The following is a 22,265-nucleotide window of genomic DNA, read 5'->3' as shown; positions in this document are numbered from 1 at the left end:
AATAAATAGTATTTAACCATTACTCTATGTATATTTGGTTTTGTCACTGAGAGGTCAGTCCTGACAGGCAACCAGGTTAAGTTTGGGTATGGTGTTGCCTACTTGGGGCAGATTCAATTCCCCGTCTCGGGCGACGCACTATTACCATTACTGCGGTAATTTTAGCGCAGATTTTTTTCTCTCGCTGCGAGCAAAAATCAGCATTGGAATTACTGTAGTTAATGGTATTAATGCACAGGCTATTACCGTTGCTACGGTAATAGTGTGCGGCCCGTATTGTTCTAAAGAACAACGCAGGGAACTGGATCTGCCCCTTAGTGTGGTAGGTCTCTAGGTATAGACATTCTGTTCGGTGAGACGTGCCTCTTGGAAGTGAAGACTGATAAGTGCATTCTAGTTATAGCAGAGAGTTGTATTAGAGAGTAAACTGTCTATTCTGTTTTGTATGTTACATCTATGTCACCCGCTAGGTTAAAATTCCTTTTTCAATCATTTGTTCCCTTACTAATCATACTAAGGTGGTTTCCTGTAGATCTGCTGTGTTGTGTTGTCCCTGAGAGGTCTGGGTCCCAAGTTGTCCCTTAGTAATACTAACTACCTACATCCGGGCAGCGTGCAGCTTAGATGACCTGGGCAAAGATATTGCGCTGATAAGAGTGAGTAAAGTGAACACAGCATATCTGCAACACCCCATTCAGGAACGGAGGGAGGGGGTGTTACACAAGGTAGTAAGTAGTATGTAATCCAGTATTGGTAATATTTAGGGGGCCAGGAAGCCGTGAATCGCGACACTTATCCCCGCTCCAGCAGAAAAATAACAAGAAAGCGTCATTCCGTTATGGGGGGTGGGGCAAAATGCCGCATTTCACCGCCAATCACATCATCAAGGCCCCTATCCCTACAAAAATAAACTGTCAAATCGGCGCTCCAATCAGTATGCAGCCGTGTATATAACTCCAAGCAACCACTTATACTTGCGTTATCATATTCATATACAAAAAAGTTGTTATATACCTATGGAGCTTACTTTCTTGCACTGAAAACGTTGTTCTAGGAGATCTTACCAGGAACAAGGCAACGTACCTTCCTACAACATAAAACTTATAATGGTGTAGTATGTCTATTACATTGTAAAACAACTTTATAAGAAAAAATCATAAGTTCTATAGTCCCGTGCTAAATTATGATCAGCAAACAATACGGACACCCGTGTCTTCTTTATATTGCAGCACCCTTTCGGATGTGTGCTTACTCTGTTTCAAATGAAATCTCGCCCATAAAAATCTGATGAGTGTTCCTTATCCGTTAGCCTCCTACTCCTCGTATTCGGATATCCACACTCCAAGACAAAAAACATAGGAAGCGATCTAGCGCTTTATCCTTTAATACATTCTAATACACTTCTATTAAAAAACATGAAAATAGTAAAAATGGACTCGTACCGGGGGACGGGTAACAATTGGCAATCAAAATGTCTTTATCCAAAGATCTCTTTGTCGCTGCAACGTTCTCGCCTCACCCACGGTTGTAGTCTGTAAAAGGCCCCTATCCCGTCAAACTTCACTGTGAAGTGGACAGAATGCAGGAGGAATACCTGCTCTTCGGGAATCTGGGAGACCTACTCTGCATTCCGGGTCTCACAGACATTCCAGGAGAGTGCAAAGTAGTTTATTATTTTGCAGTTAAATACCGACTGCTTTTTCATTTAGCACAAAAATACTGTGTTTTACACTGAAATTTAAAGTTGATCTAGAACATGCCCTAACCCAACTATAAATCTGTCCCCAAATGTACCTCCAATGCAACATGGTTTTGCCAAGGTGCAAAGTTAATCCTTGTTTTGCTTTACTTGTCTTAATGAATCAGGCCCATTGTGATGAAAAAGTAATTGCAGCTATACAGGAGTCGAGAGTGCAAGATCTCATTGCTCCAGTTAACGACGACTTATCGGAAGTCTGATCCGCAGAATAATAAATATTCTGGCAAATGCCAAGCTTGTTCTGGGGCACAAGGAAAGCTCACATGTGTATGATTTGTATTGCAGCCATATAAGAATGCAAGTCCAGTCCTGCCATGGTGCAGACTCGGTTTTTAGACAAGAGGCGAGGCTTAAGGAATGTAGAGATTGAAAAAATTCCAGATGTGCTTATTTGGCAGTGCTGAGAAAGAGGCTCACACACAAAGAACACAGAAACCCTGAAACTGTGAGAAGTGCCGGTATAGAGGAACGAGGAGAGAGCTGTTCCTTATGTGTCCTCTTCTCTCCAACATCGTATTCCTCTGACATGTCCAGCCTTGCAGATAATGAGCACCTTTGCAGGAGAAGCAGTAGCTGTCATTGGCTGCTCTGGAGCTTTCTACCCTACATAAAGTGCAGAGGATTTCATGCTTTCTGCCACATCACGACTCAAAGTTGTTTCACACAGATCCAAGAGAATACAGTTATGTTCCCTTGAGGTTCAAGGAAACTTGAGGCAGAAGATTTCCACATCCAGGAGATTGTGAGGACATGTGAGATATCTGCAGCCAGGTTATCCTGTGAAGTGGAACATAATCTAAACAGGACACATATATAACATGGACATTGGCAACAAAGGGAAACTTTGAGATATCAACTTCAATATTTCTTCTAAGAAAAAGTTGGAATAATATCAGGGTTCTAAATCTGCTTTATTAAATTGTGCTCACATGTTCCATTTATAAGGCAGTTTAAAGCAACACAAATCAATGTACAATTGTGCAATATTATTTATTACAGTATCTTGTGCAAATACAGAACAACAGAACAAAACTAGAATTAAGACACAGATCAATTCCATTGTCAGCTAACACGCTGGGCTGAGTTCAGGTACCAGGTTCCTGAGGCTGATAACTGGCGCTTCGCATGACACCTGATGGACGTGTTCGCTCTGGATGTCTGGTGAGTGCAGGAAGCAGTTCTAAGTGCTACATATTTCATTGTAATTTATCTTTTGGGACATGCAATCAAGAAATTGATAGCTATTAATAAGCTGATGGTGAAGAGGCCAAATTTAGAGAGTCTGTTACCAGGCACATTCCTTTACTATGCAAATAATGTCACTCTGTTTGCAATTACACTCTCTGGAACCTAGAACATTAGTCTTGGCACCAGATATAGCTCTGCACATTAGTCTTAGCAACAGATATAGCTCTGCACATTAGTCTTAGCAACAGATATAGCTCTGCACATTAGTCTTAGCAAAAGATATAGCTCTGCATATTAGTCTTAGTAACAGATATAGCTCTGCACATTAGTCTTAGCACCAGATATAGCTCTGCACATTAGTCTTAGCAACAGATATAGCTCTGCACATTAGTCTTAGCAACAGATAGAGCTCTGCATATTAGTCTTAGCAACAGATAGAGCTCTGCATATTAGTCTTAGTAACAGATAGAGCTCTGCATATTAGTCTTAGCAACAGATATAGCTCTGCACATTAGTCTTGACAACAGATATAGCTCTGCACATTAGTCCTAGCAACAGATATAGCTCTGCACATTAGTCCTAGCAACAGATATAGCTCTGCACATTAGTCCTAGCAACAGATATAGCTCTGCACATTAGTCTTAGTAACAGATATAGCTCTGCACATTAGTTTTAGCAATAGATATGACTGCACTTTAGTGTTAGCAACAGATATAGCTCTGCATAATAGTCATAGCAACAGATTTAGCTTTGCACATTAGTCTTCGTAACAGTTATAGCTCTGCACATCAGTCTAAGAAACAGATATAGCTCTGCACATTAGTCTTAGCAACAGATATAGCTCTGCACATTAGTAGTAGAAACAGTTATAGCTCTGCACATTAGTCTTAGTAACAGATATAGCTCTGCACATTAGTCTTAGCAACAGATATAGCTCTGCACATTAGTCTTGACAACAGTTATAGCTCTGCACATTAGTCTTAGCAACAGATATAGCTCTGCACATTAGTCTTAGCAACAGATATAGCTCTGCTCATTAGTAGTAGAAACAGTTATAGCTCTGCACATGAGTCTTAGTAACAGATATAGCTCTGCACATGAGTCTTAGTAACAGATATAGCTCTGCACATTAGTCTTGACAACAGTTATAGCTCTGCACATTAGTCTTAGCAACAGATATTGCTCTGCACATTAGTCTTAGCAACAGATATAGCTCTGCACATGAGTCTTAGTAACAGATATAGCTCTGCACATTAGTCTTAGTAACAGATATAGCTCTGCACATTAGTCTTAGTAACAGTTATAGCTCTGAACATGAGTCTTAGTAACAGATATAGCTCTGCACATTAGTAGTAGACAGAGATATAGCTCTGCACATTAGTCTTGACAACAGTTATAGCTCTGCACATTAGTCTTAGCAACAGATATAGCTCTGCACATTAGTCTTAGCAACAGATATAGCTCTGCACATTAGTCTTGACAACAGTTATAGCTCTGCACATTAATGTTAGCAACAGATATAGCTCTGCACATGAGTCTTAGTAACAGATATAGCTCTGCACATTAGTCTTAGCAACAGATATAGCTCTGCACATTAGTCTTAGTAACAGATATAGCTCTGCACATTAGTCTTAGCAACAGATATAGCTCTGCTCATTAGTAGTAGAAACAGTTATAGCTCTGCACATGAGTCTTAGTAACAGATATAGCTCTGCACATTAGTAGTAGACACAGATATAGCTCTGCACATTAGTCTTGACAACAGTTATAGCTCTGCACATTAGTCTTAGCAACAGATATAGCTCTGCACATTAATGTTAGCAACAGATATAGCTCTGCACAATAGTCTTAGCAACAGATATAGCTCTGCACATTAGTCTTAGTAACAGATATAGCTCTGCACATTAGTCTTAGCAACAGATATAGCTCTGCACATTAGTAGTAGAAACAGTTATAGCTCTGCACATTAGTCTTAGTAACAGATATAGCTCTGCACATGAGTCTTAGTAAAAGATATAGCTCTGCACATTAGTAGTAGACACAGATATAGCTCTGCACATGAGTCTTAGTAACAGATATAGCTCTGCACATTAGTAGTAGACACAGATATAGCTCTGCACATTAATCTTAGTAACAGTTATAGCTCTGCACATGAGTCTTAGTAACAGATATAGCTCTGCACATTAGTCTTAGTAACAGATATAGCTCTGCACATTAGTCTTAGCAACAGTTATAGCTCTGCACATTAGTAGTAGTAGACACAGATATAGCTCTGCACATTAGTAGTAGACACAGATATAGCTCTGCACATTAGTAGTAGACACAGATATAGCTCTGCACATTAGTAGTAGAAACAGATATAGCTCTGCACATTAGTCTTAATAACAGTTATAGCTCTGCACATTAGTCTTAGCAACAGATATAGCTCTGCACAATAGTCTTAGCAACAGATAGAGCTCTGCACATTAATGTTAGCAACAGATATAGCTCTGCACAATAGTCTTAGCAACAGATATAGCTCTGCACATTAGTCTTAGTAACAGATATAGCTCTGCACATTAGTCTTAGCAACAGATATAGCTCTGCACATTAATCTTAGTAACAGTTATAGCTCTGCACATGAGTCTTAGTAACAGATATAGCTCTGCACATTAGTCTTAGTAACAGATATAGCTCTGCACATTAGTCTTGACAACAGTTATAGCTCTGCACATTAGTCGTAGCAACAGATATAGCTCTGCACATTAGTCTTGACAACAGTTATAGCTCTGCACATTAGTCTTAGCAACAGATATAGCTCTGCACATTAGTCTTAGTAACAGTTATAGCTCTGCACATGAGTCTTAGGAACAGATATAGCTCTGCACATTAGTCTTAGTAACAGATATAGCTCTGCACATGAGTCTTAGTAACAGATATAGCTCTGCACATTAGTAGTAGACACAGATATAGCTCTGCACATTAGTCTTGACAACAGTTATAGCTCTGCACATTAGTCTTAGCAACAGATATAGCTCTGCACATTAGTAGTAGACACAGATATAGCTCTGCACATGAGTCTTAGTAACAGATATAGCTCTGCACATTAATCTTAGTAACAGTTATAGCTCTGCACATGAGTCTTAGTAACAGATATAGCTCTGCACATTAGTCTTAGTAACAGATATAGCTCTGCACATTAGTCTTGACAACAGTTATAGCTCTGCACATTAGTCGTAGCAACAGATATAGCTCTGCACATTAGTCTTGACAACAGTTATAGCTCTGCACATTAGTCTTAGCAACAGATATAGCTCTGCACATTAGTCTTAGTAACAGTTATAGCTCTGCACATGAGTCTTAGGAACAGATATAGCTCTGCACATTAGTCTTAGTAACAGATATAGCTCTGCACATGAGTCTTAGTAACAGATATAGCTCTGCACATTAGTAGTAGACACAGATATAGCTCTGCACATTAGTCTTGACAACAGTTATAGCTCTGCACATTAGTCTTAGCAACAGATATAGCTCTGCACATTAGTCTTAGCAACAGATATAGCTCTGCACATTAATGTTAGCAACAGATATAGCTCTGCACATTAATGTTAGCAAATAATATAGCTCTGCACATTCGTCTTGGCACTAGGTATAGCTCTGCACATTAGTCTTTGCAACAGATATTGCTCTGCACAATAGTCTTAGTAACAGATATAGCTCTGCACATTAGTCTTAGCAACAGATATAGCTCTGCTCATTAGTAGTAGAAACAGTTATAGCTCTGCACATTAGTCTTAGCAACAGATATAGCTCTGCACATTAGTCTTAGCAACAGATATAGCTCTGCACATTAGTAGTAGACAGAGATATAGCTCTGCACATTAGTCTTAGTAACAGATATAGCTCTGCACATTAGTCTTAGTAACAGATATAGCTCTGCACATTAGTCTTAGCAACAGATATAGCTCTGCTCATTAGTAGTAGAAACAGTTATAGCTCTGCACATTAGTCTTAGCAACAGATATAGCTCTGCACATTAGTCTTAGTAACAGATATAGCTCTGCACATTAGTCTTAGTAACAGTTATAGCTCTGCACATTAGTCTTAGTAACAGATATAGCTCTGCACATTAGTCTTGACAACAGTTATAGATCTGCACATTAGTCTTAGCAACAGATATAGCTCTGCACATTAGTCTTAGCAACAGATATAGCTCTGCACATTAGTCTTAGTAACAGTTATAGCTCTGCACATTAATGTTAGCAACAGATATAGCTCTGCACATGAGTCTTAGTAACAGATATAGCTCTGCACATTAGTAGTAGAAACAGATATAGCTCTTCACATTAGTCTTGACAACAGTTATAGCTCTGCACATTAGTCTTAGCAACAGATATAGCTCTGCACATTAATGTTAGCAACAGATATAGCTCTGCACAATAGTCTTAGCAACAGATATAGCTCTGCACATAAGTAGTAGAAACAGATATAGCTCTGCACAATAGTCTTAGCAACAGATATAGCTCTGCACATTAGTCTTAGTAACAGATAGAGCTCTGCACATGAGTCTTAGTAACAGATATAGCTCTGCACATTAGTAGTAGTAGACACAGATATAGCTCTGCACATTAGTAGTAGACACAGATATAGCTCTGCACATTAGTCTTAGCAACAGATATAGCTCTGCACATTAATGTTAGCAACAGATATAGCTCTGCACAATAGTCTTAGCAACAGATATAGCTCTGCACATTAGTCTTAGTAACAGTTATAGCTCTGCACATTAATGTTAGCAACAGATATAGCTCTGCACATGAGTCTTAGTAACAGATATAGCTCTGCACATTAGTAGTAGAAACAGATATAGCTCTTCACATTAGTCTTGACAACAGTTATAGCTCTGCACATTAGTCTTAGCAACAGATATAGCTCTGCACATTAATGTTAGCAACAGATATAGCTCTGCACAATAGTCTTAGCAACAGATATAGCTCTGCACATAAGTAGTAGAAACAGATATAGCTCTGCACAATAGTCTTAGCAACAGATATAGCTCTGCACATTAGTCTTAGTAACAGATAGAGCTCTGCACATGAGTCTTAGTAACAGATATAGCTCTGCACATTAGTAGTAGTAGACACAGATATAGCTCTGCACATTAGTAGTAGACACAGATATAGCTCTGCACAATAGTCTTAGCAACAGATATAGCTCTGCACATTAGTCTTAGTAACAGATAGAGCTCTGCACATGAGTCTTAGTAACAGATATAGCTCTGCACATTAGTAGTAGTAGACACAGATATAGCTCTGCACATTAGTAGTAGACACAGATATAGCTCTGCACATTAATGTTAGCAACAGATATAGCTCTGCACAATAGTCTTAGCAACAGATATAGCTCTGCACATTAGTAGTAGAAACAGGTATAGCTCTGCACATTAGTCTTGGCAACAGATATAGCTCTGCACATTAATGTTAGCAACAGATATAGCTCTGCACATTAATGTTAGCAAATAATATAGCTCTGCACATTCGTCTTGGCACTAGGTATAGCTCTGCACATTAGTCTTTGCAACAGATATTGCTCTGCACAATAGTCTTAGCAACAGATATAGCTCTGCACGTTTGTCCTAGCAATAGATATAGCTCTGCACATTAGTCTTACTAGTGGTGGCTTTAGGTATGACAGACGTATACCAGTTCGGTATAAGTGGCACATTAATATATTTAAATGGATCCATTGGCTTTTGGCTCCCTAAAGTACGTAATTGGATTCTTAGTCGAAAATAACACTCAGTAATTTTTGTGCTTATTGCATTATCATATAGTATGCTGTGTTCTGTGATCATTTCTATCCGAATGGCTGCAGAGTTGCACATCTTTGAATGCATGAAAAAGTATGTATTTATATAAAGAATTAGTTCATGATGATGATGATAAAAATATTATACATCTGTTTTTAGCAATTTAGAATTATGATGATTGTGACTCCCCCCAGAATCTATTGAGATTTGGGGGTAGATTTATCAAACTTTCAAAAAAGAAAAGTGGATGTGTTACCCATAGCAACCAGTCAGATTCTAGCTATCAGTTTTTAGAATGTACTAGACAAGTGATAATTAGAATCTGATTGGATGCTATGTGCAACACCTCCGCCTTTGCTTTTTAGAAGATTTAGTAAATCAAACCCCAGGAGTTTCACTATAGCCTTTGTCAATCACGAACATGCTTAAAATATTCCAGATGTTGCATAATTTGAAGCATTCACATTCAGTCATAGTAAAGGTTGGTATCAATGGGTGAAATAATTGATAAAAAGTAAACGGATATGTAATTGAAAATGTATATCAAGCCAATCAACTAAGATGTACAGCCCCCCCACCCCCAAGGTTCAAAACAGCTCACCAATATTTTCTTTTTTACAATGCCATGACTATGCAAAAATAGCAATACTGGGTCCATGCTAACCTATGTCGTGAACTGCTAGTAGTATGTCTATGCTCCAGTCATCTGCAACCTGAGCTGATTTACACAAAATTTGGGGCACATTCACCGTGTCTGTGGACTTCTCCTGACCACCAGTGATGGGATTGTCCTCATTCAGGGTGGAAGAAACAGTAGGCCAATCACTGCAATCTGGCTGTTGGTGCAATTGTTGGCTATCTGCATTGATTGGTGATCTGGTTGTTGAATGGTTAAATTACTGGATCTATTCAATGAGCGTGAATGTCAGCAACATTTAGTGTCAGGCAGCTGCTGCACGATCTTGCAAAATCCTGGGCTGCTTAAAAGGAGCATGGATGGAATAGGCAAACGGGGTGTACACCCTTGTGAATAGGTAACTGTCTAAATATAGGGTACAGCTGTAGGTAGCAACATTTGATGCGTATACAGCCGTAATCACCTTCAAAGAAGCGGGACCTCACCAGCATTTGTGTGCTGCCTGCACTGCTGACAACGCCCTAGTCGTGAAACCTTTCTTATCCTTTGTTATATTATATTCCTTCAGTTTTCAATAGAAAAATCCTTTCCATTTTAACAATGTTACTGCGGTTGGCTCTGTGACTCATGTTGATTGTGGAACACAATCTGGTAGGCAGATGAGAAAGGCATGCCAGAGTAACTTCAAAATAAATTAATTGATGCTTGAAAGATGGGCGGTGATGTCACATATATAAACATTGCTGCATCTGTAACTGTGGCTGTTAATAAAATAGTTGTATATGTTAGAAAAGTCCTTTCAACCATATTTTGATCCTAGATAGAAGTCTTTGCCTTATTCATAAATGAGGTGCGAAGAGTATCATACGCATTCTCTGTTCAAATGGTAATGTCATACTTGCCAACTCTCCCGGAATGTCCGGGAGACTCCCAAAATTCGGGTTGGTCTCCCGGGAGAGCAGGCAAGTATCCCGCATCCCAGAATTCCCTGGCCAAAATAATGTGATTCGCGGTCAATCGCGTCATTTTGGCCCTGGCCCACGTGACAAAACGGCATCTTTGTTGCGGGCGGCGGGGCCAAAATGACGCGACTGACCGCACCCCTCTCCCGGACTGCAATGCCTAAAATTAGGAAAGTATGGGTAATGTATGATCAATTTACCAAATAATCCTCTAATAACATGGATGGTATATTATCTTTTAGAGTAGCATGGCAAATCCCAGTTCTACTAACAGTTGCATCTCTATATAGTGCATACTTAAAGGAATCGCAGGCACAGCAATGGTGCCGATGAGGGATAAGGGAGGATGGTCGCTAGGCGGCCTAATGCAAGTAGCATGTAGAAAGGGCAGCAGACGGCAACGTCCATCCTGTTTTATTACACCTGAGCAGTGCAGGTAGCCACTCAGGGAAAGGGGGGGGGGGGCAGAAGGCAGGACAAGGTGAGGATAGTTAAAGGAGAGGGGGAAGGAAGTTTATTATACATAGTTTTTCAGTCTTCCACCTACACATCCCATTCAGTACATGTAGGTATTACTTTCAAAATAAATAAGTAATAAATAAATGTTAAAAATAAACATTAAGCACTTTATATGTGTAATCTTTGTAAATGGTTGACAAATAATGTTGTCATTGTATGCTTTGTGAATATCATTTATTGCTCAAATTGCTTTGTCACAGTTGGAAGAGCGAGAAGGCGGCGAGCAAGGTATAGAAGGGGGGGGGGGGGGGGGCGGGCAGCAGGGCCGGGCAGTATCACCCCAGGAACATGGGTGGTATTGGGCCGTATTGGGCCGTAATGGCCCAACCATTGAAGCCTGGTTCCAGCTTCAATGGGCGAGCCAATATGGGCAGCATGCCAGGTTTCAGCAATTGGTGGGTGATATATGCCAAGGGGCTGGTCTCCGGAGGACGTTGTTGCGGTGCCTACATGATAGGCAGAACACGCCCTATTTTTCTAAATGAAGCTTGAAAAATGTGTAAATTTTATAAGCCCTGCCAAATACAAATTTTAAAGAGTTTAATAAAGCTGTGACCAAAATAATTTTCTGCCAAATACCTTTCTCCGAGTCTTTCTTTATTAGCTCCCCGTGTGGGACGCCGGTTGGTCGGCCTATATCCCTTACCAACTTTTTACTCTTTCCCTCTAGGAGATGCCGGAGGGGAGGTGGGGTGTGAGGACAGAGGGGGCGGGGACAAAATGACACGGTTCACCGCGAAGTGGACAGGATGCGGGTGATTGGCCTGCTCTCCCAAAAGTCTCCCGTAAATTTCGGGAGAGTAGACAAGTATGAAATAAGGTTATTTGTTTTGTTTGTATTTATTAGTGGACTAAGCCACAAAAAGCATAATGATGGCAGAATAAATAATATTTCAGTATAATTTTACTTATGGTACATTGCAAAATGTGTGGCATAAATATCCTAAACTAGCAGATATAGTACATCTTATTGCAGTGTGTGGATTTTCATAACCAAGGCTGATTACCTTATTTCCAGGTAAAAGAAAACAAAACAATAAATGTTTACAACTGAGTTACCCTCACTGGAATTTATTATATTTCGTACATTTACGCCTTGTGTACATTTGTGCCTTACATTTCTCCATCCTACAAAATGACAGCTAGAATCTGATTGGTTGCTATAGGCAACATCTCTACTTTTTCAAACCCGCAGTTTAGTAAATATACCCCCTAGTGTTAATACTATTTTGTATTGACAGTTTGCTGCCTTGTATGGTAATTACTAGCAGCTTCTTCTGTTTGCAAAAATGATTTGATTGAATATAAAAGGATTCATATAATTAGCATTGTATTTAGTTTATTTGCAGCAGTGGCGGATCCAGGGGGGGCGATCGGGGCATTCGCCCCCCCTAGGAGCAAAAAGCTAGGTCCCAGCTGCCGATTAAAACAGGAGGGGCGGGGCTAAGCGCAAACGCGGGGGGGGCTAAATGTGGGCCAGCCAATCAGAGTGGTCCCAGCCGACGACCACGACGGGAGGGGGCGGGGCCAATCGCTGGTGGAAGGCGGGGTTAACGCAGGCCAGCCAATCAGAGCAAAGGAGGGGCGTGATTATGCAAAATCGCCCCCCCTAAACATAAAGTCTAGATCCGCCCCTGATTTGCAGTCACAAGTCTCACCAAACTTAGTGCCATTTTTATAGTCTTACAGCTGTACTAGTGATAGTTTAACATTTCCATGGGGAGATATTCTTCTTACTGTAATTTAAAAACATAATAAACTATGATATAAATAAACACACCTCAAAGTGACAGGACCAATTGAATGAACCTTACAGTATATCAAGATGGCACGAGACCAGAAACGCACTAAAAGTAATTTTACAGAAAAGTCTAGGTAGGGTCCTGCCATGCTGCAATAGCTTTCTAACCATCATCATCATCATCATCGTTTATTTGTGCCAGTCAGTGAGTATGATATAGCCAGGAGGACAAACTAAAATATGAAATATATTATGAACTAATCATCCCAATGTAAATGGCTTTAACACATTGTCTACCAATGACCCCAGGGGTAGATAGCCTGCAGCACCCCTCTGCAAGGGTTTCAAGGCTTCCACACACTCAGACTAGTTTATTGAGCCTTGACAGCTGAGTTTTTCACCTGCTACTCCCAAGTCCTCCGAGATGCTGGTTAAGAGGCATACGGTGGCAGTGAGCTACAGAGATGATCCAATGGTCCAAGGGAGGTTCCGTTTAACACACAGGTTGCAGTGTCCTCCTCCCGTCGGGGCTGGATTAACAATGGGCCTGATGGGGCCATTGTGAGGGAACCTGTTGCAGGGAGTGGGGGTGGCTGCAAGGTGATGAGCGGTGCGGGGTGGTGACGTAGACCACTTGTGGCTTTCTTGGTTTCCAGGGGGCGGTCCCATCATTGGAGAGCAACAGGCAGCCAATCGCAAGGCTGCCTGTTGCTGAGTGGGGTACACAGGAGACCCACCTCACAGGACAGCATACTCGTCTCCAAAGTAAGCTATATACGCAAACGTTTTTTGCCTCAGCGGACTGCAAGAAACGTGGAGTAGCAATTTTAATACACAATAGAGTTCCCTTTCTTCTAACTAAATCATATTCAGATCCAGAGGACCGCTACCTGTTTCTGATTGGCACACTCTGTTCTGAGCAAATCACACTCATCTCTCTTTATGCTCTTAATCAGGGTCAAAGCTCCTTTTTTTCCAGAAGTGTTTAATCATATTGGGCGCCTTGCACAGGGTCATATAATTCTCGCTGGAGATTTTAACACCATTTTACATCCAACTTTGGATAGGTCCTCTAGTTTCCCATCCAAAAACCTCCATCTTATTCTTTAAAAGATTCCCAATCCTTATGAACATGCGTACACAATTTAGCGATACATGACACCTGGCGTCTGAAAAACGCTGATGCAAAAGATTTTACACATTACTCTGCCCCACACGTTAGTTACACCCGCATAGATATGATTTTTGTCTCCCATTCCCTCACTCAAACTAATATTGTATGCAGGAATCTCCCCTCTTACCTGGACAGGCCATGCCGGAGTACATATCACTTTTTCTTTAATAAAATTAGCTCCACAATCTCGCTGTTGGCGTCTTGACGACTCCCTTTCATTGGCCCAGTCGACTCATCAAGAAATTAAGGACACAATCAAAGAATACTTTGAACTAAATACTTCACAAGGCATTCTATGGGAAGCCCATAAGGCTACCATTAGAGGTAGTTTGATTAGTAAGTCTTCTGCAGCAAAAAAATTGGCATCTCAAGAAATTCTTTCCCTTGAAACCAAATTAACTTCCCTTCTCGCTCAGCCTAAACTTCACCCATCTACGAAATTGCTAACACAAATTTCTGCAGTAAAAGGCCAGCTAAACGCAATTCTTTCTCGCAAAAAATTAAATCAGCAACATTACGAAAAGGCTGACAAAGCTGACCCAATGCTCGCTAACAAACTGCGACAGAGAAAATCTCGAGGATAGATTAAAAAGCTTAAAAAAATCTCCTAACTCTCAGCCTATGTATGTCCCGGTGCAAATCACTCAAGAATTTCATGATTATTACAAAGCATTATATAATCTCCCTGAGTCTCCAGCCTGTGCTGAGTCTCTTGACACAGAAATTACATCTTTCTTATCATCTCTCTAACTGCCACACCTCTCAGACACTGACATCACTTTTTTGAACGCAGATATCTCCCAGATAGAAACGATTTCAGCGATTAAAATGATGAAATCATCATTGGCCCCAGGCCCCGATGGATTCACAACGCAATATTATAAAAAAATTGCTAAAGACCTTGCCCCACATATGACAGATTTTTCAACAATGTCTTCATGGGTTCACCTTTTAATAAGGCGACATCCTTGGCCACTATCGTTGTCATTCCAAAACCAGATAAAGATCCTACCTCCTGTTCTAATTATACACCTATATCTTTACTAAACGTGGACCTTACAATCTATGCCAAAATTTTAGCTAACCGCTTGAATACTCCTCTCCCCTCCCTGATCCACCCAGATCAGGTCGGGTTTATACCAGGCCGCCAAGCTACAGACAACACAAGGAGTGCTATAGATCTCATACATTCTATTCCCTATCGTAAATTACCGTCACTAACTATGGCACTTGACGATGAAAAAGCATTCAACCGTATCTCTTGGATGTCTAGAGTTTTGGTGTCAATGGGTTTCTCTGGTAAATTGTTAGATGGTCTGTTAGCTTTATACCAATCACCCAGAGCAACGGTAGTGGCCAACGCAGTCGCCTCTTCCCCATTTTCAGTTTCCAATGGGACACGGAAAGGTTGTCTCCTAACCTTTAAATTTTGCTCTTTTAATTGAACCATAGCAGCAAAAATACGATCCAATGTGGCGATACACAGAGTTAAAACAGGGAAATCCGAACATAAAATATCATTATATGCCAACAATGTTCTTTTGACTCTCTTGGATCCCGCTGGTTCTCTCCCCCCCCCCCCTCCCCTTCTTGCAGATATCAAAACTTATAGCTGCATCTCAGGATATAAAATAAACCCACAAAAAACAGAAAATCTTGATTTCTATCTCACAGATAGTATTAGATTTTCTCTCACTCAACAATTCACCTTCAAATGTCACCATAAAAAGATTAAATATTTAGGTATCTACATAACTATTCAATATAGTCAGCTCTTCCAAGCTAATTACCCAAAACTACTTTCTCAGATAAAATCTGATCTAGAAACCTGGAGTAAAAATCTCATCTCCTGGATAGGACGCATTAACTCAATTAAAATGAACATTTTACCCAGGTTGCAATATCTCTTTCAAGCCCTTCCCATACGCATCCCCCTTATGTTTTCAAATTTTTACATTATACTTCACAATTTATATGGGGCAGAAAGCGTCCGAGAGTCCGGCTCCTCGTCCTTCAGAGATCGGCACGGGATGGTGGTTTGGGGGTCCCCAATTTTAAACACTATTTTTTGGCAGTGCAACTTGCTCAATGTATTTTATGGAACTCTGTGGGCTCTTCCAGAGTTTGGGTCTCGATCGAAGCTGAGAGCTTGGGTATTTCCTCCGCTTCCTCTCTCCTGTGGCTCCCTCGCACTAAATGTCCTTGGTCCGCTCTTTATCATCCAAAGAGCCTTCCTCCATATTTGGTTACAATGTCCCAAACTTGCCCCATTCTGGATGGAACTAAGGAACTTCGTGTCTCAGCTTCTGCAAATTGACATCCCAATCTCTCCCAAATTTTTCCTTCTCCCACTTGGAATTCCATCTGCTACCAAACATGAAATGAAGATGTTTTGACACATAGTTTCTGCTGCACTGTTTTAAATTGCTACTATTTAAAAACAACCCTCTGCGCGTACACTGCAGACAATTATTAACAAAATGTGGCACTCATACAAAATGGAGTATATGACATGCATATTGCGTAATACTTCTAAATCATTTAATAAAGTCTGGGCACCATGGATATCATTTTTCCAAATTCAAACTCCTTTTGTCACAACTTCTCTACATCATTCCACTTGATGCCCCTCCTCAATCCTTTACCTCACCTTCCCTACCTCTCCATCCTCTTCTCGATCCTTTACCTCACCTTCCCTACCTCTCCCTCCTCTTCTCGATCCTTTACCTCACCTTCCCTACCTTTCCCTCCTCTTCTCGTTCCTTTACCTCACCTTCCCTACCTCTCCATCCTCTTCTCGATCCTTTACCTCACCTTCCCCACCTTTCCCTCCTCTTCTCGATCCTTTATCTCACCTTCCCTACCTTTCCCTCCTCTTCTCGATCCTTTACCTCACCTTCCCTACCTCTCCCTCCTCTTCTCGATCCTTTACCTCACCTTCCCTACCTCTCCATCCTCTCCTCGATCCTTTACCTCACCTTCCCCACCTTTCCCTCCTCTTCTCGATCCTTTATCTCACCTTCCCTACCTCTCCCTCCTCTTCTCGATCCTTTACCTCACCTTCCCTACCTCTCCCTCCTCTTCTCGATCCTTTACCTCACCTTCCCTACCTCTCCCTCCTCTTCTCGATCCTTTACCTCACCTTCCCCACCTTTCCCTCCTCTTCTCGATCCTTTATCTCACCTTCCCTACCTTTCCCTCCTCTTCTCGATCCTTTACCTCACCTTCCCTACCTCTCCCTCCTCTTCTCGATCCTTTACCTCACCTTCTCTACCTCTCCCTCCTCTTCTCGATCCTTTACCTCACCTTCCCTACCTTTCCCTCTTCTTCTCGATCCTTTGCTCTGTTCTCTTCTTCCATTCATCTAATGGCGGCTTGCCACACCGCCCCCTATTCTATTCTATTCTATCCTTCCTATTTAATGCTAACTTCTCTCTTCTGTTTCTTCTCCCCTCTGTCTCAATATCTTGATTCTACAGTTTTTAATATACGATGATTGTTTTATTTCCTGAACATGCATAACTCTATTGTAACTTAACTCGTCATTGATTGTTGTTCAATGTTGACCTTTGCAAAAAATAAAATCTTTAAAAAAAATAAAAAAAAATAATCAACCATTGTTTGTAATTTTGTCTTCAGTGATCAATAAAATAACATACCTTTAATTCTCAACTGTCCCGATTCCATCAGGATAGTCCTGATTTTAGGGAACTGTCCTGATTAGCCAGGAGCTTGTCCTGGCATGAGGGACAGCTGGGACATATTTCCACTCTTCACTTTGCATACATCTTGTGTGAACCAGTTAGTGATGCACTCTTTATATAAGGGAAGATGGGAGGGAGATGTAGGGGGTTGGAGAGAAGTGCAACCTATGCCCTCATTGTGCTGGCCATGCCCACACACCACTGGCCACACCCACACATCACTGGCCACACCTCCGGTGGGATGGCACTTCTCACAATGGGCCCTTTATAATTTTCAGCCCCAGGTCTATGTTTACCTTAATCTGGCCCTGCCTCCCATCCAGCAGGGGGACAGGGATCTGTGGACCACAGCAAATGGGGGTGACAGGACTCTGTGTCAATGTACACCATGTATCTCTCTGAGGGTGACCATGCATGAGGAGGACTGTAGTGCTCCAAGGTCCACCAAGACAATATCATACGTAATGTGTTTAGAGGCACTCGCTAGGAAGCATAGTGGCCCTGGAAACCGTTTTAAAATGTTGGCAACTATAGTACAGCAGATCCAAGACTTTAATTTATGCTCCGTCTGTCAATAGGAGTTGTGCGAGACATTAAATGACATTTTAAGGTTGTATTTCTGGCAAAGGATTCACGCCTGAGATGGTAATATATAACTGTGAGAAGCAGGGGGTCTGCTCACATTTGGAAATAATGCATCCCAGAATTTGAAAAGGACAACACGTACTGGAACCTCTATCCACAGCTCAGCCTGTGTCTCTCGTCAACCAATAGACATTCACTCTGGAGGGGACCCCTCCCTTCCCACATATGGGTCCAGCATAATTTTTATTGTTGAAGACTCTTCCTGTTCTGCAGAGGGTAAGATCTGTTCATTCTCTTCTAAAATGTTATATCTGTCTGCTAAGAGAGGACATCCAAGTGTCCATCCCAACACAAAGAGCTTGTTTTGGTAACTGCATGGACTTGGTGGCCACTTTGTAACTTAATGTTCGGGCAGTTCAAATGGATTTGTTTAAAGGATGTCATAAGAATACCGATACATGGGTACAGTAAGTTGCGTTTACACCCCTATACTTTTGAGCTTTAATTGCCGTGATCTGATCGATTAACCCCATAGTTACAAACACCGGTGTAGTGCAGATAATTATGTTTTATTTTCCCAGCAGCGAAGGGAACGTTTTGCTGATGACCTGCTCTGAGGACGAGAGGCTCAGGCAGATGTTCCTTTTATTAGTTAAATATGTGGTAGAATAAAACGCAGCAGGAAATAACAAATTCACAGACAGCTAGGTCTGGGCCTGGGGATGTATTGCATAGTTTTACTTTATTGTTTTATTATCAGTGATAGACAGCCGATACCTACGTGTACTGTAAGCGTAATTAGTTATAACAGATCATAGCAACTGAATCCTGTTTCATTTGACTATAGTTTTGTCAATTTTTTTGTTCTTTAGGAGGGCATGACTAGTCATTAATAATGAAGTACCAGCCTAACATAGCACACAATTAGAACATGTTTATATATCCCTATCTGTTTCAGAATTCACTTAAAGCTCCTTATCCTCACTTACAAAGCCCTTACCAACACTTCTCACCCTTACATCTCTGACCTTGTCTCGAGGTACATACCTACCTGGCCACTCCGCTCCGCCTCTGACTACCGCATCAATTCACCCCTCATTACCTCCTTCCATGCTCGCCTCTAAGACTTCTGCCGTGCTGCCCCATATCCTTGGAACTCCCTAACCCGTCTCACTCGCCGCTCCCCCAACCTTCAGTCCTCCAAACTCTCACTCAAAACTCACCTTTTCAAGCTCGCCTACCCTACCACCTCCTAACCATTCTATCCATCACCCCCTCTTCCTCTCCTGGCATCTCCATTTTCTCCAGGTTTGTCTCTCACCACCCCTCCCTTTAGAATGTAAGCTCACACAAGCAGGGTCCTCTCTACCTACTGTCCCACGTCTGTCTCCTGTCCCTTTTACGTCTTTTGCTGCACCCTGTGTGAGTCCCCAAAGCATTACTCACACTCATCTGTGCTACTGACCTGTGTTACCTCATCTATTTGTTATTTGTTTCTGTATGCGGCGCTACGGAATCTGTGGAGCCTTATAAGTAAATAAGTAATAATAATGTGTGAATTGCTGAATCACTAATTACATTAATTAAACCGGACTTGTCAATGTGGCCTCCCCATTCCCTCTTATCACACATCATATCACATATGTCCTGGTGGATATATGACCACCACAATTCTCCATTATGATATGTAACAATGGAAGAGAGGATGTTAGTCATATGTGACAATAGGTAGGATGGTGGAAGCACATATGATAAGGTGAGGGTTGGGGGCATATGTGATATGGTGCAAGCGAGGGGACATAAGTGATCCAGGCAAAGTGGGAGAGGCATATTTTACAAGGGAAGGGAAGATTGGGGGCTTAATGTGACCCAGGTCCAGATGTGGTGTAGTGACCCATTTTTTAGGCACCAACCGGGGCCCATGGAAGTTTTAATTTGATCTCGCCTTCAGACTAAAACAATGTATAGACCAGGACAAGATAGATTACTAATAGAGAAGTACGCTAAGATGTCAGTGAATAGGGAAATGATATTTATAGGAGATCTCAATATAACTGATGTGGACTGGAATTTGCCAATCGCTAAATCAGCCAGGAGTAGTGACATTCTGGATTGTCTCTACGGCAATTAGTTAGGAAACCAATGTGCATGGAAGCAATCTTACGTTTAGTTCTCAAAATGCGGAAAGAGTATCCTATGTGCCTGTAGGATGGAGCTTGAGTGCTTGTGACCCACGGAAAGTATGGTTTAATAGACAGACAACAGTAAAGGGAAACAAAATTTTAGATTTTAGAAGCAATGAGTTTATTCAAATGAGGAATAAATTATGTGAATATTTGACAGGATGGGAATTGTGCATTATTAAACGCAACAGAACTTTGTGTTAGTAATGGTTTTCCAAGGAAGTGTCATTTATAAGAAACATAGATAGACATAGACCCAATCATGGAAGGATAAAAAAAGGATATAAAGCTAGTTTGTAAAAATGCTAATGCACAAATTGAATGGAATATTGCAGAGCCAGAAAGAAAAGTGATAAAACTATCTCTAGATACATTAGAAAGAGGAAAAGACAAAGTGAAGTATAGTAAGTCTAAAACCTGAAGAGGGTGGATGTGTTGAAGGAAACAAAGACATTGCACATTGCCTATGCAAGTTTCAAAATACTGACAATAAATACTGACAATAAATACTGACAATAAATACTGACAATAGGCGTGATGATAATAGTGGTGGCAGCAGTGGGAAAGATGAACGGGGCAAATGTGAACACAATGCTGAGTGCCTTACTGACATCCATGTTTCAATTAAACAACAAGAGGATTATCTGCAGTACTTGCTGCTGCTTTAGATCCTGGGTTTAAATCAAATATTAGGGATATGATGGGGAATATATAGTTGCACACAGATTGTACAGAATTAAATGTGGCTTTACATAGACCCTGTGTCTGCAGGAAGACCTTCTACTGCAGTCTCATACAGTTATTTTGAGTCTATCAGAGGGACGTCTATTCCACTGGTACGTTGCTCTCAGGTTTTAGTAGTATCCGGTAAGTAAATGTAGTCACATCACTCTCCCCTGGTTTTAATGCACTTTGGATTGATATAATTGATACAGCACTTGGATAACGATGAGAGGAGACCTAGAGATTGCTTGAGGTGCTATGCGTTGGCGGAGGCAGTATTGTGAATATGGGACTACAAACAGCTTAGAAATGAAGAGGACATAGCTGCTTCCTTTGTTCAAGATCATATGGAGGATGAACCTGCCATAAAATATTAAATGACCACGATTCACTTGATCCAAACAAGATGATTCACGATGAGTCATCATCTAGTAAATAAAACTGGAGGAATCGCGATTAACTTTATATTAACAAACTATTGTTTAACTTATTACTGTTTTAAGTTGATCAGCAGTAACAGAAGTATGTTGGTTCTCAAATTTAGCAGGGAGAGTCACAGAAGCAGGCATATTGAGGAATTGGAAACGAAAGGGGTAATGCCTTCTGTACCATCCAACACACCAATACAGACACTAATATTGTATAGTGAATGATGTGCATCACACCACAAACTTAAACACACATCTACAGTCAAGTTTGGCAGTTTAAATGGTTCTAAACCAGTTTGAAAACTGTTTATATTTTTTTTTTTATAGAAGAGGTGTTACTTGAATGGTCAAAATTCAAACTGGATAAGTCAATTAAATAAGGACTCAGAGAATATTAACTGACCTAAAAGAAAGTCTTGTAGCTCCTATCGCTGACTGATATAGTTCCAGGTGATTGGAGAAAGGCAAATGTAGTTCTACTACACAAGAAAAACAGCAGGGAAGAATATGATAACTGTTGCCCAGCCGCAGCGCCGTCGGTATGGCGACCGGGACGTCACTTCCACCCATAACCCGGCCGTTGCCGTGGCAACGGATGGACGCTTCAGCGCTGCGTCCCGGCGGTGAGTAGCCGGGCGCATGCGCTTAGTGTATTACTTGCCTGCGGGCTAATTAATTATTAGGTGCAAGGGGGCTGGATATTGCCAGAGCTAGGCTCTGATTGGCTGGGCTTACCTGCTACCTCATTGCTGGTTATAGCTTCTGTTCCTCAGTCTGCTGACCTGCTTGTTCCTGTTCCTGTCTATTGTATTCTGCTGACCTCTCGTGTATGACCCTTGGCTTTGGATTTGGACTTCGCTTGTGTATCCCGTGACCC

At 41.2% G+C, this 22,265-nt stretch overlaps 1 protein-coding gene across 2 annotated transcripts in view; it reads left to right on the top strand.

Moving 5' to 3' along the window:
* Positions 1-2,151: 2,151 nt before the first annotated feature.
* The window catches only part of B3GNT9 (UDP-GlcNAc:betaGal beta-1,3-N-acetylglucosaminyltransferase 9), a 35,558-nt gene continuing 15,444 nt past the window's right edge, over positions 2,152-22,265 (top strand). Inside the window, exon 1 of one of the 2 annotated variants that reach the window (XM_075188945.1) lies at positions 2,152-2,920. The gene's annotated coding sequence lies outside the window, so the exon portion shown is untranslated. Of the gene's footprint in view, positions 2,921-18,251; positions 18,331-22,265 lie in introns of those variants that run through there. The other variant, XM_075188947.1, reaches the window with a different exon arrangement.

This window comes from Mixophyes fleayi, chromosome 10 (genome assembly GCF_038048845.1).
Source record: "Mixophyes fleayi isolate aMixFle1 chromosome 10, aMixFle1.hap1, whole genome shotgun sequence".
NCBI classification, from domain to species: domain Eukaryota; kingdom Metazoa; phylum Chordata; class Amphibia; order Anura; family Limnodynastidae; genus Mixophyes; species Mixophyes fleayi.
This window is presented reverse-complemented; position numbering and strand designations above follow the sequence as displayed.